The following is a 19,205-nucleotide window of genomic DNA, read 5'->3' as shown; positions in this document are numbered from 1 at the left end:
AAGATGCACATTTATTCGAAATAAATGAAACAACTAATTGTAGGGCAGAAAGCAGTGTAGCTCTTGGGTAAGATATGGAGGACAATATGGTATGGGTATAAGGAGAGGTGCATGAAGCAGAGTAAAAAGCAACTAGAACAATTAGTTTAATAAGTATCTACTGTCCATCTTATCAAAAGGATATATTCCCAGAGCTTATGAAAGATTTAAATGCCACTCCTTCTTACAATGGTTGGACCCCAAAGGATACACATTTTTGTGTGCCTAGCACTAGGGGCTGTATGAAAATCACAAAGGTCTCTTCAGTGCTTTAATGAAGCCCTCCACCAAGTAAGGGTTTTGCAGAGGCTTCAAGGCCAGATTAATAATGAAAATTGCAAATATTATGTAATATGGAATTTTTTCTATAAGCTTATAATTTGTGGAATGATTTCTCTTTTCTTTAATTCATATAGGTCTGAAGCTGCAGTTCTTAGGCAAGGGAGCCTCTCAAATGTGGAGTTTAAAAGAGTTTTGTCTGTCTAGCTTCTGTCTTTCTACAAAAAAAATTATTAGCTGGGACATCAAATTTGCTTGTCTTGGAGTTAACATACCTCCCTGATCAAGTCTTCAACTCAGATGGTCAGAGAGCATGGGTTTAGAAAGGACTAGAGTGTCCACTCTGGTTTTTATCGTAACCAGCACTTAAGGACTTCAGGTTTTTGTCCTGGATATCTTTTATCACTATCAATAATTCCTTGAACTTTAAATGTCTTACCATTTTTGTGTATGCCTGAACAGCATCCTAAGCATGCTCTTTTCCACATATTTTTTCTTTGTTGCTATTTAAGACATAGCTGTGCTGAGTGATCCCTGTCACAGAAAAGACTGAAATTTCTTCTTTTGCACATTAAATATACTTATGTCTCTGACAATCCACCGTTACTGCCTAGAGGCAACTATCCTTCCTATTTCTATTCCTAAATGCTGTCCTACTTGTGAGTTGGGACAACATTTAGTTAAATCCTTTATATACCTGCAATGGAAGAACAATCCTTTATGTAGCTTACACTGCTTATGGAGAACATAAAATAACAAGGGAAGGAGAATTTATATTTGAAAGGTGTGTTCTTGATCTAATGACCAGGAAGGTTTGGCCTGTTACCTGGTGCACTTTCTGGTCAGCAAAGAAGGCAGGGCTGGGCCCACCTGGGTTTTTTCCAGGCATGGTGGCTGAGGGAAATCACAAGGCAAACCCAGGATGCATATAATATTTTACTATTGTTTGGTTGCCTTATGACTTGGGCCAGAAAAACAGTGCACCAGCTACTTTTCTCCTAATCTATTGGCCTTATATTTAAGCAGCAGTGAGCTAACTGGGAGAACAGTTAGAAAGACAGCAGGAGAAGGTGAGAAGGGCAAAAGCACTGGGGTTGCTATGAAGTGTCTGTGAAGGGAGAAGCAGTAGGAGAAAGGAAGGGCTTGCTAGCGTGAGGGAGCTTAGTCTGCAGCCAGCAATATAATGACACATCATTATTTTTTTGTCCTTGCTGCTGAACCTGCTGATATCACTTTCAGCTCCTGCTGTTTGAAAATGTATCATCAAAACCCAGGGAAAAAAAAAAAACAAAACAAAACAGGATTTTGACCAAAATTATTATTTTTTCCAGATACCTTCATTGTTTTTTTGAAGAAAACATTGGAGAGTCACTGAGAGTCTCCCTGCTGTTAGCTCCCATTTCTTTGGGCCACCCTCACGGCTTCCTACGCTCTTGCTCTTCCATGGACCACACAGTTAGTTAATGAGAGGGAGAGGCTAAAAAACTCTGCCTGAGGAGGCTGGTCCCTCCAGAGTGCACAGTAAAAGTAACAACTATGAGAGTTCTTGCAATCTGGTGAAAGAGAAAAATTAAAAAAAAAAAGACTCGACTGTTCAGATTTTTAACATAAATTTTGATAAGAGTATGGATGTTAAAAATGTTGTTCACAGGGCACAACATCATCCTGTCTTTTGGTCAGAAACAGGAAAGTAAAAAGCTCCTTCAAAGTAGGAGATTGGTATTAGGGCTGCTGAACTACTGTCCACAAATTGCTCTGTTTTAATTCATGATCAAAGGTGAACAAAAGCCAAAAGTGAGCAGCAACAAATCTTTTCAGTATATATTGAGGATAGGGTGTTTTTAGTCTTTGATTGCATATATGTATAATGAATATTAAAGCTGAGCTGTGTTATGATGGCTCTGTTTCAAGCACTCATGTGTAGAGGGCATTTTTCTGCCTATAAATAGTTAATTCTCCATATGAACTATGGATTAATCTGTCAAAACTGTAACATAAGGGTATGGTTTTTTTGCATGGAGAATCTCTTTGGTGATCCAGAAGTGACACATATGATAACTAGATTATGCTGAGGATGCACTGATCCTTTGGCACAGCACTGTACACAGGAGTATCCTCAGGTACTTTACTAAGCTGCAGTTGCTGATTTTAATTTGATTGATGCAACTCTGTGGCAGAAGAATATGTCCAAACTTGGGGTCAAGGACCTGACCCTGCATCTTTTGAGAGAGCTTGCACAGCACCACTGGCAAATGTAGTCTTTGACCCAGGTAGAGCAGGTAGAGCATCCATTCTTTAGCACATTTCTAATACAAAAGTACAGAGGCACATCATGCAATTGTGTCAGAACACAAACCTCCAGCAGCCACCTTGTCCCAAGGTTCTAAACACTTCAAAGACTGAACAGGACCAATTCTCTTGTCTGGGTGTATATCCAATTTTTTTTAGTAGCTAACTGTTTTAAGTAAGACTTTAAAAGATGTCTTTCAGCTCATTTACTTTAGTGGAGTTACTCTAAGCTTATGGTTGTGTGATTAGTCAAAATCAGGTCCTACATAAGCAGCTATTCAGACCATAAGACTTGGAAAGATACTGTCAGAAGAAGAACTTGCCAGAATGCTGCAGCAGTCCCTAATGCAATGCATCTCCTTCACAGATGTGACAGTTGCAGCCAATGGGCCTGCTGTCATGATTGAAACCATATAAATATTTCCCAAAGACTGAAAAGCAAAAAAAAGAAAAAAAGAAAAGAGTGAATATAAAAACTAAAGATCATGCAAATTTTTATTCACACAGACACATGAGCTTATGTAAAGTTCAAATTGTATCTTGGGTTTGCATTGCCAGGTTTTGATCACGGGGGGATACAGGCATGGCTTCTGTGAGAAGCTGCCAAAATATTTCCCCATGTCCAACAGAGCCAATGCCCCATGGCTCCAGGACGGGCCCACACCTGGCCAAGGCTGAGCCCATCAGGAACAGGGGCAGCACCTCTGGGATAACAGATCTGGGAAGGAAGAGAAAAAACTCTGTGCAACTTCAGTCAAAGAGAGAAGTGAGAATATGTGAGGAACATCCCTGAAGACGCCCAAGTCAGTGGAGAAGGAGAGGGAGGAGGTGTTCCAGGCACTAGAGCAGAGATTCCCTGCAGCCCATGGAGGGCCATTCTGGGGCAGAGATCCACCTGCAGCCCTCAGAGGAACCCACACCAGAGCGGGTGCAGATGGTGGAGGCTGCGATCCCATGGGAAGACCATGCTGGAGGAGACTCCCTGCGGACCTGTGAAGAGAAATCCCACCCTGAAGCAGGTTTGCTGGCAGGACTTGTGACCCTGTGGGGGCCTGTGGGAAGGACCCCAGTTGTACAAGTTCAGAAGGACTGTCTCCCAAGGAAACGACCCCACTCTGGAGCAGGTGAAGAGTGGGAGCAGCCCTCCTTGTTAGGAGTCATGGGCAGTTACGAGGTGGGGAAATTGGGAGTACTCTTGAGCCTAGGAAGAAGGGATGGGTGAGGCAGAAGGTACTTTAAAGGTTTTGTTTTGTTTCTCATATACCCCACTCTGATTAGATTGGTTGTAAATTCAAACTAATTTCCCCGAGCTGAGTCTGTTTTGCCCATGACAGAAATTGATGAGTGATCTCTTCCTGCCCTTATCTCATCGACCCATGACCCTTTTGTTATATTTAATCTCCTCTGCCCAGCTGAAGAGGGAGGGATAGAGAAGCTTTGGTGGGAACCTGGCATTCAGCCAGGATCAACCTGCCACAAATGTGCACAGTTTTCTACCTTAATATTGAACATGTACATTAGGCTCAGATTTAGATTTAACCACTATTATAAGATAAATTGTCAACAATCAGGTAAAAAGAGTCTACTTCCACTCTGTAGGTGTGCAGCTCAGAGGTCTTGTACATACTTACTTATTTTTTCCTTATCATAGTATGAAAGCAAGCAGAAGAAATATGATATTTCAGGAGCTGAGACTTGGGTGAAAATTGGCCAGTAATTATAAACGAGATTTTCAGCTGAAATGATGATACATTTCCTCAGGACTGAAACACAGTGACATTATGGTATTAGAGAAAATTGTTCTAGAAAATCATGCTTCAAACTATATATGGATTAACTGCAGGTTTAAGTTATTGTTGCTGACATTGGAGAATTTAGGATGAAAATACTGCTGGTTTAAAACCTGAAAGAAACAAAGGATATGTTATACCTAAATGGACTAATTTTCACCTAATAAAAGAAATGTGTAACTACTCTCTTCACTGAATTTACATTTTATTTGCACTTCAGAGGCTTTGAACTCCCTGTGGAGAAGCACATCTGGGAAGCGTCTTGCATAGAAGGTTAGACAAATGAAGATGCTTTAATGTTTTATGGCAGTCATGTTAAGGAAAATACTTTCATTAGTTCTACAGACAGATTATACATTTTAGGGCTGTTTTGTTTTATATTTTGAAGTATCATAGTTCATTACTTCCTCGAAAAAAGTTCTGAAAATGCAGATTAAATGCCTCAGATGAAACAGTACAAACGATACAATTTGTAACAGTGGAGAAGATTATGACTATGTCCTCAGGTAAAATGCCTTGTGAATTTATATTTCCCATGGAATTCCTTTCACTGTTCCAGGATAATATTGCTCTATTTGCATTACAGTCTGTGCTGTATGTGGAAAGTATGAAATAGGAGTTCTTTCCACCTGCACCACAAACTAGACATTTTGCTGCTTCTGTTCCTTACAGAATAATCCCCTGCCCCCATCTTTTTTAAAAAATTCAATTTGTTGCGACACAAAAATCTATTAAGTACATTAGCCTTTGATAAAGTTGATCTCTCAAGTAATCCCTTTTGCAAAAGTGCATTTTCAACCATTTTAACCTTCTGTTTATTTAGAAAATCAGACATTTTGAACAGCCACTGCACATTCTTGAATCCTGCTGTGCTAAATATGTGGATAAGAGAATTAACATACATGGTTGTTAAGAAAACTAAAACTGTTTAGGAATTTTTTTCAAAAGATGGCAGTATGTCATTTCAAGCATAGAAGTTTGGAGGTTTGGACTCCTGTTGGCTTTTACAGCAACAGACAGCACTTAAGGCAAAGGTTAACGAAGGCCAGAGGAAAAGGACCATGAGGATGTCATCAGGTTGTAGAAGACAGGACAGGTTTGAGATCCTGATCTTGATATTGAACTGTGGGCGTCTGTATGAAGATCTCTATGTTCTCATTAGTCAGTGTTCTCATGTTCTCATTAGTCAGTGAAGCTCTGCTCTGTACAGGCAGGTGCTAGCCAGGCAGGAAGCCACCAGGTGCCAGCTTCAGAGTGAATTGAATTACTTTGAGGCACTTAAGGAAAAAAAAATACTTTATTCCTCCATTATCTCTATTATTTTCTTTTTCTTTCTAAGGCTTTAGGAGTCTGTTATGTACAGGTCACAAGTTGACATGGGAAAGCTCTATCTATATTAGAATACTGCATTTATCTTTGATTTTTTTTCTGATACTGACGTATGAAATGACCTTGTTTGTCTTGTATTGAACAATCCTATCCTGCCAAATACAATGGATACATCTAGAGTGATACTGTGAGTTGTTTCTGGTGTCTTCTAGCTGACAAACTATGCCCAGGAATTACTTGTGAAACTGCTAATTAGATTAGGCCAAAACTGTACAGGGACAACTAAGTACAGACTTAAGATCCAGTGATGGGGAAGACTCCCTGGTGCTTTTTAATTTCCTAGCATGAAGAGGACTACTAAGTGTGAGCATTCAGAAAAGCACTAATTTCCAATCTGAGCCATCTTCCTGTCCGTTTTGGGAGCCAATGACCACTCTGCAATACTGTTATCACAGCTTCTATCCATTCTGTATATTCAGTGGTCTTCTCTGGTCCATGTTTCCTAGTGAGCAGAAAATAAGTCAGCCTTTGAATGTCATCAAGTATGCAGTGCAAACAAAGTTTTTGGTTGCATCTCCAGCTGACTGGGAACAGTTTAACCCACTGAGGCTGAAGGTTAATGCCTCTATGGCTGTTCATTAGTCATGGTCTGCAAATGGTCTGGCCATGAATCTGTTACTGGACTCTGACCAAAGGCCTCCTAGGGTAACACAGATGTTTTTTGTCCTCTGTGATCAAACCAGGCTATAGAAAAGACTCACCACATCATGTTCTTCTTGTCAGTGGCAGAAGGAAAGTTTGTGGTAGCCAAGTTTGAGACCTTTGATTTCCCGTCCCCATTGTCAGCCCCCCAAAGATTTTAAAATTATAGAGGTGGAAAGCCAACAAGGCATTGTGAATCAATTAAACATAAACATAAACATATTTCATAAACATATTCCAAAACCTAAAATAATTTTAGAAAGTGGGAATTCTTGACACAGATTAAAATATTGCTTTCTTAGCTTGAAATAATCCTTGTCATACCAAAGCTGCAGTAACTGTTAGAGCTATGTACAGAGACCATTTGTCAAGCTGATTTTTCTCAATCTCATCACAATCCCACATGAAGAGAAGTTCAGGCACCTTGTTCACATTGCAAGAACATAACCTTCATAGCACTAATGCAAGTTACATTTGCTTTACCTAAAATCAGTTGTTCCCAAGCTTTGTTGCACCTAAAGCAACAAACCGATTTATGCACCTTATAAATGTCTTAAATCTTTGGGGTGCGTATACTAAGAGAATGAAAGTTTTTAAAATGTGGATCTTGTTTCCAAAAGATTCTGTGACTGTCAAAATGGTCAATGTTTTCAAAAAAGATATAATCTGGACAGATAGCCATTGATGGATAGTAAACATGATGCTCCAGATAAAGTTTTGGCTCATAAGGTTCTGAACCAGATTCAGTATCTGGATTTTAGTACTTGTGCCAGTGAAATGGTCAAAAGGTGTTTTGGTGTTCCCAGCAAAAACTACTGGGCTCTGTTTAAGTCAGCCTTCAGACTGTGGATATATGACCATGCTTACCTTATTCCCTAAACAAAACAGCATTGTCTTTATCCACAGACCCCTTTTCCTCACACTTTTAACAGTTCAGTAGCCCCACTAGCCTACAACAAAATTCTATGAAATCAGTATGTATTTGTGTTTTACAATATATCAGAACATATTCATTCGTAGTATAGAGATAGGAGGCAAATGTTATTTGGAAGAATTCTGAGTCACATGTGAATGCTTCAAGTTGCTCAACTTGAGACAGACTAAGCAGCAGTTTTTTAAAAATAGCTTTGATGACTTGAAAGCTCAGGAAGTTAATACTGTTCAGCTCACTCCACTTGGGAGCAAAGTTTCCATGGTGTACCTCGAAGTCTTACACACACCATTTGCTCTTGCTGCCATCATCCAATGAATGCTTCTAAAGTACAGCATGTTCTGGGGATAACAGCAGCTGCTGCTGGGGGGAGCTCCTCCAAGGTCTCTGTGTGAGCTATACATGATCTCTCTGCCAGAGCCCTGAGGAAGAGCTGGTAATTTCTTTATTTCTGTAGCCTTCTAGCAAGGCTAATGAAATGTCCATTTTTCAAAAACATATCCATATTTCTTGAAAACATCACTCACAATCTTTGTTGTAATTTCATATAATGTGATCAGCTGGAGACTTCAAGAGCTCTTCTGGCTTAACCCCAGGGTTATGTTATTCCACTGCTAATTATGAAAAGCCAAAACAAATATGTAAACTGAATAGCTTTTGTCATTGATTTCATTATTGTAATCCCTACTCCAGTTGCTCTGATAAAATAATGAATCATCAACAACTTACTGTAAAAGAATATGTTCTTTCATCACCAACATGATTTTCATGGCAAGAACCCTATTCATTCTGAATTGTGAGTATAATCTTCTGCACATTTTTATGATTACATGCTTTTTTTCAGAAGTTTTTGTGTTGAATCTTAACAGCAGTGAAGAAGTAATGTAATGAAGAAAGGCTGGAGATGTAATGAAGAAGGGCTAGAGATGTTTTCAAACCCCAGATTTTTATAGTATATTTGTAACTGATACCATTGTTTTTGTGGAGAGAATGTATGGATTTACCAATTGCTGCTTTTGTCATCGGTGGGGAAGAGGGAGATTGCAATTTCTGGTGAGATATCTCATAGATGGAAGTGCCACATGTAAAAGTCCCTCTTGCATGTTTTGTATAGCTTGTATAATTTATCTCAATGTAAACCAATGCACAAGAAAGTCTCACAGGTTTTTGTGTAAGGTCACAATCTTTTTTACATGACTTCCTCCTTTTCTGCAGTGTTACTAACTTATATTCTAAAATATATTTGAGATATTTAGGCATTTAAGGCATAATAGTGCTCAAGGAGCCATAAGAACATTGTAGGCAGAAGTCACTGCTGAGAGACAAACTTGGTCGATAGAGCCCTTAGAATATTTTGAAAATGCAAGTTTTACCTCTGTTGTTCACTGTGATTCTAATCACTTGTCACTTGTTTTGAAACATGAGGTGAAATAGATCTGCATGTCACTGCAGTCACCTACATCTAAATGGTCAGAAAAACAGGTGCGATTCAGGTACTTTTTATTTATTTTTGATCTCTACTCTAAGATTCCATTAATTAAGTCTTAAAAATTATACAAGCCTTTTCTAAATTGTAAAGAGAAATAAGAGTGACTAGGACAGATTTAGTTGACTAAAACTTTCATGCTTACATTCCACCACACTTTTGAACTATGCCATCATCTTCAGCAGCCCTTTGAAAATTTCATCAGACAAATATTATGAAAAAACATCATAATTCAGACGTAAAGGACCAGGCCAAGTTTAGAAGGGAAGTCACTAACATGAATGAAAAGGAAAGGTTAAACCAAATATCCTGAGCAATGAATCTGCTGACAATCCCACCACTCTGAAGTGGGATTGTGAGATATTCTGTTCAAACTAAAAACAACTGAGGGCTAGGCACTGCAGTAAGTGCAAATTAAAGAATGTGAGAAGCTGTTTCATCTAACATCCAAGTCCAAAACCATGAGTTTAACATCGGGTTGGTCAAACACTTGAATTTTCATTTCATAGGGACATGGTGATTTTTCAGTGGTGGGAAAGGAAGGTATGTAAAATAATTTAAAATATATTCCAGTCACACACAGAGCTTTCAGAGAAGAAATTTGTACAAAGGTTTTCAGTAGTATTTTATCACCTGACACAGGATATTATTTTCAAGAATATGGTGCTCATGATTTTTGGTCCTCAACCTTCAAAACAATTATAACACAAAACTTGGGCAAATGAGTTTAAATTCTAAAATGCCTATAGCTACAAAATCTGCTGAATAGAATAAAAAAGAATCTCCAGTTTAAGTACCACTAACTCAGTTCTCTTACAGACATTGGTCATGTTTGACCATGGAAGTATTGACACTACAGAAAAAATATTATGAATGCACAGGTCATGGCAAATTACAACACACACACACAAATGTGCTATCTTATGATTCACTGACTACAGTAGAAGTCTTAGTCTACAAGAATGTACTGCAACTCTTTCATGAATTCCATTTCCTCCCATGGAGGAAAACAACATTATTGCAGCACCTACTTGTAGTGTGCCACAGTTGCATATATCCTCTAGTCATTAGCAAGCAATACATTTTATATTGCTTACAATAATCTTCTCTCATTTCAGCCAACTTTGTTCCAACACAGGAAAAGAACTGTCTACAAGTCTGATCTAATTTGTCAGGTTTGTGCATGGTTATGTGGGAAAATCCGGATTTTGTGGAAAAATATGTCTGTAGAATCCTATGGCTGTTCAGGGAAAAAAGGGTCCTGGATTGTCATCAAAAGGTTAGATTAAGCGCAAGACAGTAGTAAACTGACTCAGATTTTGTAGATGTGTCAAGGTCCTGCCCTAAATGGGTTTACCAGAGCATGAGATCAGTTCTTTGAGGCTTACCTGCATTGATGTGAAATCCAAGACCCCTGATAGTTGCTGTTCTGAAATACACTGCCTCCCTCTCCTCCTATGCCCATACACCCCTATGGAACTTAAACCAGGTAAAAGTGCCCAGTCAGCAAGCTACAAGAATTAGACACTGTAACACAGAGCAGATTGATCCCCAAGGACTTTTACTAGCCTTCACTAAATCTGAGCTACCATTGTTGGGACTAGTAGAGAATTCCAAAATCTTGAGACAAGCCAATAAACCATCAATTGTGTTTCCTGTTTGCTTGCTTTCCTCCATCCAACTGCTATTGTCTTTTTGAGGTCCAAACTGTGCCTGCTCTTCATCAAATTTTTAAAGTCATAATAAAATCTGATTATATTTAGCAGATAGAAAACCATTTGCATGCAGAATAACATAGTGAAAATCTGCACTAATTTCCCACTGTTCCCATCCTGCTGACCTTTTAGTTGCCTGGAGAAGAAGCCCAGAAAAAGCTCCTTGGATTAGCTCTTAATGGAATCCAGAAGAAAAAAATATCATGTTTTGTATTACTTGTTCTGTATCATTAAGATAATTAGATAAAAAAAATCCCATCAGAGGATAAGGAAACAGCATTTCTGTACTGAAGAATTAGGAACTATAAAAATTAATTGCATACTTCTTTACAAATATAGATGCTGTTTTTCAAATTTTCTTTCCCACACAAGCTGTAGCCACAGAACCACTGAACTAAAACTTGTGAAAGGCTGGGGCATGTCCAAGGAGCACATCTGAATCTAGGAACTTGGAAGCCTTCATTATATTCATAATTCATATAGGTCAAAGGCTGCACCCAGTGTGCACATGAGCCCAAGTGGTTGAACTCCACAATATAAACAAAATTGAGGCTTTCCATTTGGAGGCTTCCTGAAGCTCCTATAAGTGAAGATAGTCAGGGATAGAAAAGACACCTCTAGGACATGGAATGAGGAAGAGGTGGAGAATTATGTGTAGTCAGGTGTGGAAGGAATGAGGAGCAGCAGAGGGTCCCTAGACACCTGTGAAAAAGTCAGGTAACCTGAGACTGCTGCTCCATTTCTATCTTGTTTTCTCCTAGAATCTGATTCTGGGATACATAAGCCAACTAGATATCAGTGCCTATTAAAGTCATGGTAACATAATAATTTGTATTAGAAGAGATGTCTGGAAGTCATCTGATCCAAAGCCCATTAAAAGCAGGGCCAACTTCCAAGTTAGGCACAGGTCGATGGTAAACCAGCCTGCTCAGAGACAAATCCAGATCACTTTTTTGGAGACTCCCCAATCCATCCTCACAACACTAGAAGCTCAGCTGCCTCCTCGACTCTGGCCCTCCCAGCTCTGAGTACCTTTCTCGTACACACACCTCCTACTTCAGAGCTGAATAACTTCCTGCTAATTGGTGTTGCTGTTGCAGAGCTGAATATTCTGTGTGACCACTGCCCAACTCTTCACATAACAGCATCACAGAATGGTTTATGTTGGAAGGGGCATTGAAGATCACTTTGTTCCAACTCCTGTGCCATGAGCTGGGACACTTTTCACTAAACCAGGTTGTTCAAAACTCCATCCAATCCAGCCTTGAACACTTCCAGGCAAGGAGCATCTACATCTTTTGGGCATCCTGTTCCAGTCCCTCACCATCCTTAGAGTATGGAATTTCTTTCTTATAGCTGACATAAAACTAACCTCTTTCAGCCTGGACCTACTGCCCTTTGTCCTACCACTGCATGTCCTTGGTGAAAAATACTGCAATTGTCTAAAAATCGTCTAGGTAAAAAAAAAAAGTAGAATAAAAGATTTGCATTTCTTATATCAGCATTGAAAAATTCAGAGAAACAGAAGGTGCCAGTTTAAAACAGATATGTTTGAGGGAACTGTCTGATTTCTACAAATGCTACTACCTAATTATGCTAATTAACATCTGCCCTTGTAATGAAAATTATATTCTAAGGAATAACAATTTTTCAATCAATATTACAAAACTGAGCTGACAGCTAAAGATAAGAGGTTGCTGTGCCATGGGGAAAACACATTCTTATTAATGCATTGGGACTAGGAAGAGACCAGGCTGAAAATTTTTATGATTTATATATAACTCTTAATTTATTTGAGTGAAAATATTGAAAAACTAGCTTACCGTAGTACCTGGTAGACAGAGAAGGTAGAGTTTTTGCTTGTGTCTGAATACATACCTAATGCTAAAGGAGACTTTTGTTTTAGATGTTTTTCTACTTTCCAAAAATAAGAGAAGTCTTCAAATCCAATAAAAACCATTCTGCAGTAAACAGGTTTTGTAAAAATATTGCTTTTTTTCATTTATTTTTAAAAGTAAGTATTTGAAACTAGAGACCTAATAATCTCCCTAGACTGAATATATTTATTGAATCAGTAGCCTGAACACTTCCAGGCCAAAGTGCACTCATCTGTTACTCAATACAGAATTCAACTCCTCTGACCCAGATGTCAAAAAGAGAAATCAATAAAACTTGCACTACTCGAAACAGACAAATCATGAACAGGAGAATCATTCTCTGCCTGTTTAATAATAAGTCTCTTAAATATCTGAGAAGAAGGAAATACTGCATGAGTAATAGAAGTTTAAAAGAATTTCCTGGCTACTGTTTATACAACAAATATAAAAATAATAAGTTATATTTTAACAAGCAATATGTGAGACAGCCTGACATATGGTGATGATGTTAAAGCCTGGACCTCCAATCCCAGAGTTGTGGTAGGGAAGCCCTGAAACTGGAGTGTCTTTTTTATTCTTCCAACTCCAATAATTTGCTTCTAAAGTTCATATAGTGATTGCTTGCATGAGTAGAAGTCTCCAAAGGCCTTACTTTCTATGATCCAGTCTCACAATGTCTTTTGCAGGCTTGGTGTGGAAATTTGCAACACCCTGTTCTTCCATGGTTTCATTGCTAACAATGTGGTTTACTGATGAACAGCTGTAAGCGTCTGACAATTTGGAGAAGGGTTGTGCGTGCCACTTGCTCTGAATAAAGGCTATCTCTGTGCTGCCTGCTTTTTTGCTGACTGTATATCTTTGTAAAATAAACTGATGACAACTTTAGAGAGTGGTGCTTCTGGAAAGTCTGTAGCAGTTGACAGGTTGGATGGGCAGTGCTGCATTTCTTTTTCAGAAAGTATAATTTGCAGGAAATGGCCTAAAATTTCCAAAGTGACTAGAGAGATTTTGAGTGGTGCTTTTTTATCCTTTCTTTTATTAATGTCTTTTTCTTTTACATTGTTTTTTCCTTCTTTCTCTGTATCTCTTTTTCTTTCTTTTTTTTTTTTTTTTTTTCTCTCTCTGGACTATGAAATTTAAAATTGTCTTTGTTCTTAGAAAGGAACAATTTAGCCAGTGCTGGAACAAAAATCTGTTAATCTTTAAAATTATGTGCTCACAAATTCATGCTGCACATTTTACCACATTTTACTTTTTTTATACAAGGTCAAAAATCTCATAAGTGTCAAAACAGACTTATTGATACGCTCACAACATTAATTCATTGGAGCAACATGAGTCCATCCCATGACCAGCAGTCCTCCCCAAACTGCTGCAGTGTGGGTCACTCTTCCACAGGCTGTGGTCCTTCCAGGACAGGCTGCTCCTATGTGTGCTCCCTTCTCCACAACCCTCCCATGGCATAACAGCCTCCTCTCAGGCATCCACCCGCTCCATTGTGGGGCTCCTCCCTGGGCTGCAGGGGGATCTCTGCATCCCCATGGCCCTGCCTGGGCTGCAGGGGGATCTCTGCACCCCCATGGCCCTCCCTGGGCTGCAGGGGGATCTCTGCACTCCCATGGCCCTGCATGGGCTGCAGGGGGATCTCTGCATCCCCATGGCCCTGCCTGGGCTGCAGGGGCCCAGCTGCCTCTGCCTCACCCTGGGCTGCACCAGGGCCTGCAGGGGAGTCCCAGTTCCAGTGCCTGGGGCACCTCCTGCTGCTCCTCCTCCTCTACTTGTTCCTCTTTCATGTTTTTACCCCAGTCTTCCCCGGTGCAATACAACTGTGCAATACAACTTTTATTTTTGCAATTACAACTGTGCAATAACTTTTTTTTTCTTCTTAAATCTGTTAACACAAAGGCATTACCACCATTTCTAATTGGCCCAGCCTTAACCAGTGCCGCATCCACCTTAGGAACTGCCAGGGATTGGCTCTGCTGAACATGCTGGAAACTTCCAGCAGCTTCTCACAGAAGCTGCCTCTACCAAAACTTGGCCATGCAAACCCAATACACCACTTTGTTCTCATGTGATTATAACCTAACAAATATGACACGATATTTTATAATGTACTGTAGTAATAAAAAAAATCTGAAAAATAGAATTATATGTAATTGCATAATACAATAAATATAGAATAATATTAGAACATAATGTTTTATCATGCAACATGATGCGTATATATATGTGTGTTTGTGTGTGTGTGTGTGTGTGTGTATGTATGTATATATGTACAAAAATATGGCTGTGTAATACCTTTGAAGTCCTTAGCATTACTGGACACACAGGCCATAATGGTAAGCTGAACATTTCAGTTCAAGCATCCTGAGGCCAGCAATGCAGCTTGATGTAATTTATACTATTAAATTTCTCTCCATCCAGAGCGGGTGGTCATGCTCAGATATGATCCTTGGCACATGCTTGCTTCTGAGACGTGCCTAGGAGTAGTTTGGAAGATCCTTGATTGCCCAACATAACCATTCTAGCGACCGTTGTTATTAGTTACAGATGTGCCAATAAAGTTGAAAAATCAGACAACTTCTCTCCCTTACTCCATGTTTTAGACAAGATTTAACCAATTCTCCTGGCAGATTTGCAGAGAAATGCCACCCTGCTTTAACTATTGCACCTCATAGAATTTCCATTTTAAAGAGTAGACCAATACTCCTACTCATGATTAAATAACATGCTGAATGAATATGTTATAAAACAGCACAGAGTGTAGCTGATTTTAACCTTTTTCTTTAATCTACTTTTAAAAGACTGCTCTTACTCAAATGTTGATGCTAGGAGAAAGAAGCTTCTGCTGGAATGCCATGTTTTATATCCCCATTATCATCCTCATCACAATCTTGACTATGATATTTGTCACATTCGTCATGACCTACAATTATTTATGTTTTGTGCTGCCATGCTGTTTAAAGAATCATGTTATTGAGAACATTGTAGTTGTGTTTAGGTAGCATACCTGAAATTTCAGGTCTCAAAGAGTTCTCTTCTAAAGCTGTGGGAAGAAATAATAGTCAGAGATAAAGAAAATGGCAGTAGAAAGAAGAAAATTGTGATAAGCAGCTTTAATGAATGTCAGTCGCAGCACACCAGCTGCTAGAATTTTGAGTGTTTAGCCAAAGGGCTGATACTTCAACTACTTATTTTCCTGTATAAACCTAATGAACTGAGCATCCACAGGGTCAGGACCCCTGCTTGCATTTTGTTACAGCTGTCTGGGGAGCTATGAATTCCATGGTGTTCATGTTCTTAGCAAATTTCCGTGACTTTCAACATGTTGAGGTATTTGTGGATGGCTGGACGTGAAAGTAATCAGCTGTGCTAAATTCACTGAGAACCCCTGAGTGCTGCCAATTCAAACTTTAGGCTGAACAGACAGTTGATAGAAGTAATTCAGCCAAAAAAATTCTGTGGTAATATTGTTCAGACTGTAGTTCTCTTCATTTGTTAAGTATTGACCTCCTTTGTTTCTGGTGCCAGAGAAAACCACTAAACCTAACTTTCATTGGAAGTGCAAGAAGAATGAAGGAATGTGAAATTCATTTGGATTTCTTAAGTCTTTCTTCAATAAGATAACTATCATGCTACTCTTCTTGCTAGCATGTTTGTTGTAAAATAAGATTTTAAGGTTCTCTTCACAGGGTAGGTAGACAAAACAATTCCTTTTCCAGCTTGAGCCCAAGGACAACCATTACAAGTTTCAGGCCTAGAGGTATAAACAACAGGAAAATGAAGAAGAGCAAACAAGGAGGATGGGACTTCATAACCTGAAGTTATAATTGGACAATTAACTCCAATATGCAAATGGACCAAAACTTATAAAAACATGAGATTCGTGACAGGTCATCCATTTTGTGACCATTCAGGATCCAGCTTGGGTGTAGCCCTGGCCAGGCTCTTGTACTGCCCAAGGGGTGTCCTTTAAGGCCTTTAATAAATACCTACTTTATTCCTTTATCTCTGCTTAGTCTCTGTTCCAGGTCAGCCTCTCAAGGCATCAAGTCATCCTAAGTATTAGCAAAAAGCAGTACCTCTGCTGTTTTCTGTTTGTTAGTCTTTATGCCTGGAAGAATGATTTGCATGTGATCCTTTGCAGCCCTGAAGTATTTCTTAGGATCAGGCTAGATTCAGTTTGGCAACGGTCAGAAAAAAGTCCTGTATTTTGGCTCTGAAAAAAGACCCTGGATCATTTTTTAATACTCTGCTAACTCTAAAGATACAATGACAAAGGGAAGCACGTAAGGTAAGATTTATGCCAGCTAATTTTAGTTGTTTTAAAATTTTACCCTAAAATCTAAAGCAGTTGCTCCCTTTATAGTGATCAACAGGCACTTTCAATGGACATTTATTCAGGCATCTATTAAGTACTTATTTTTAGAATAAATTGATCTGATTTGATATCCAGAGGTACCTATTTCATTGTAGGACTATAAAGGGACTCAAAGCACATTTAGGATTTATCTGGGATTTAGAGCCAACTTTATTTATGCTTGGGCAGATGTATCCTTCTGTCAACCAGCCAGAATGCTTTTGTATCTCATGGATCAATATCTGAGAAATAAATCAATTGAAACCATAGGAAAGGTTTCTTATTCTTGTGAAAAAATAGGCATAATGGTTCTGGAAAATATCCTTGCCATCTTATGGATGTGTTTTCACTCTCCTGAGTTTTAATTTTATATATAGTCAGATGAAGTCATCAGCATTAAAAGCTCTTTTTTTATGATCAAACCTTATTCAAAATCTTTTCCTTCTCAAAATACCTCATTCTCAACATTAAGTGAGAGCTGCAATTTTTTTCTAGCTCTTCAGAGATACCTGAAGCTTAAGTGAACTTCTGGACTAAGGACCATCAAGACACAAAACATCAAAGCAGAAAGTGATGTTACGGCTCTCTCCCCAGAGCTCACTTGGTTCCCTCCAATTTTGTCCATTTAAACTGAAAATCAGATTAGCAATCTAAAGCACTGGTTTTTAATGCTGTGCTCCAGTTTACCCTGTGCCTGGAGAAATGGCATGGATAGGAAGTTACTCTTAGCTTACTGTAAAACTGGGCCCCTCACTCCTTGGCACAACACAGTTCTTTCAGTCTGACAGCCAGGGCAAGTCTTCATTTAGTGGTGTACACAAAACAAATTCTTCTAAGATGCAGATAATGTCAGAGACACATAACATTAATCATGCTGGATGATCAAAACTGACCTGATATAGAATTTGGTTTCTACAGATTTCTGAACATTAGGATAAAACCAGAATTAGGTGTCTAAATTGGAATTCTCCCATTATATTTTTCAATTATTTTGTTCTTCTTCAGTACACTTTGTATCCTATCTCTCCTAAAAACAATTGACCAAATCCATATTTTGGAGATTAGTTTTACAGTTTTCCGCAGCTGTTATTGGCAAGAATTGAAAACAACAAGTAGATAACCTGGAAGGTGTTCAGAAGTGCTGCAAAGAACCTTGTGCCTTGTATTTATGTCCTAATAACTCTGTTTTTTGAAGCGGTGAGAATCATATGGACCTTTAAAGCTGGGATTAGGAGGCACGGTCAGGTTGTCAGGGAAGCTGTGGTCCTTTTACCTTCCTCAAGCACAGAATATGTTTCATGGCCTGGGGTTATTGAAGCCTGTTCCCTGCACAGGTAAGCCCAGACTGATTTTAGTGTCTTCTGTTTTGGGTTTGTGATTCACTGTTTAGGCCCATAACATTTCAAATTTCTTGTTTACAGTCAGAGAGTTTGGTACTTTTGACCTTCCCTATGTGGAACTGAAAGCAGCTTTACAGCTAAAACAAACTTGTAGTAATGGACAAAAAAAAAATGTCAACAGTTTAGCAAATTTACTTGCAAAGGAATGTGAACCACATTCCACAGGGGCTCTGTAAAATTTTTAACTAGTTGTATCCTTACCTTGTAAGTGCACAGTAAACAGCTGCAGTGTAAATAAGACTTGGGATAGGTTTCCTTCCAGTCTATGCATTGCCAGAGGTGATATTTGTGCTTTCATATCCCGACAAGTGGATAACTGGTTTTAGAGACTAGACTTCCATAAAGGAGCAGGCATCACTGTGAGCTGTGAAACACTGGGATCATGTTAATGTAATCACAACTTAATGGGGAGAAGTCTTTAATATTAGCAACGATGTACAAGAAAGAGAGTTGGTCGAGTGCTGCCAGTAACTGAAAGTATGGAAAGAGGCAGAAGTAGGCTTTTGACATAAACACATTTGATACATAAACTATTGAAAAAAGTAAAATATTGCTAAGGAGAGAGGTAAGGAAGCTGACTGAATGTAAAACATCCAAACTTTTTTAAAGCAAAGCAATAACATATATAAGAAAGTGAAAAATGTGTATGAAACTGAAATTTTTTAATAATAATGCTTTTAAGAACTGTAGTCATCCTGCTTTTAATGTTCCTTATGATTAATGAATTACATTAAAATAGGTAAATACATCTACTTCTTACATGCAACAGCTATATATATATATCAGATTTAGTCCAGATTTGCAACACATCATAGACTCAGGGTTTTTTTTCAGAATGAATTGCATTTACCATTGCAGATTACATACTGAAACAAGGTGTTGGTATCAGAAAACACACCAAAGGTGCTTGTGGAGCAGAGGCTGAGCATCCACTGTATGTATTCCATGCCCTTCTTGTGGTTCACTGCTGCTGAGCAGCCCCTTCATAGAGAGTGGGTTGCAAGG

The sequence above is a fragment of the Melospiza georgiana genome, chromosome 3 (genome assembly GCF_028018845.1).
Source record: "Melospiza georgiana isolate bMelGeo1 chromosome 3, bMelGeo1.pri, whole genome shotgun sequence".
NCBI classification, from domain to species: Eukaryota; Metazoa; Chordata; class Aves; order Passeriformes; family Passerellidae; genus Melospiza; species Melospiza georgiana.
The sequence above is the reverse complement of the archived record's forward strand: the minus strand, read 5'-3'. Positions refer to the sequence as shown.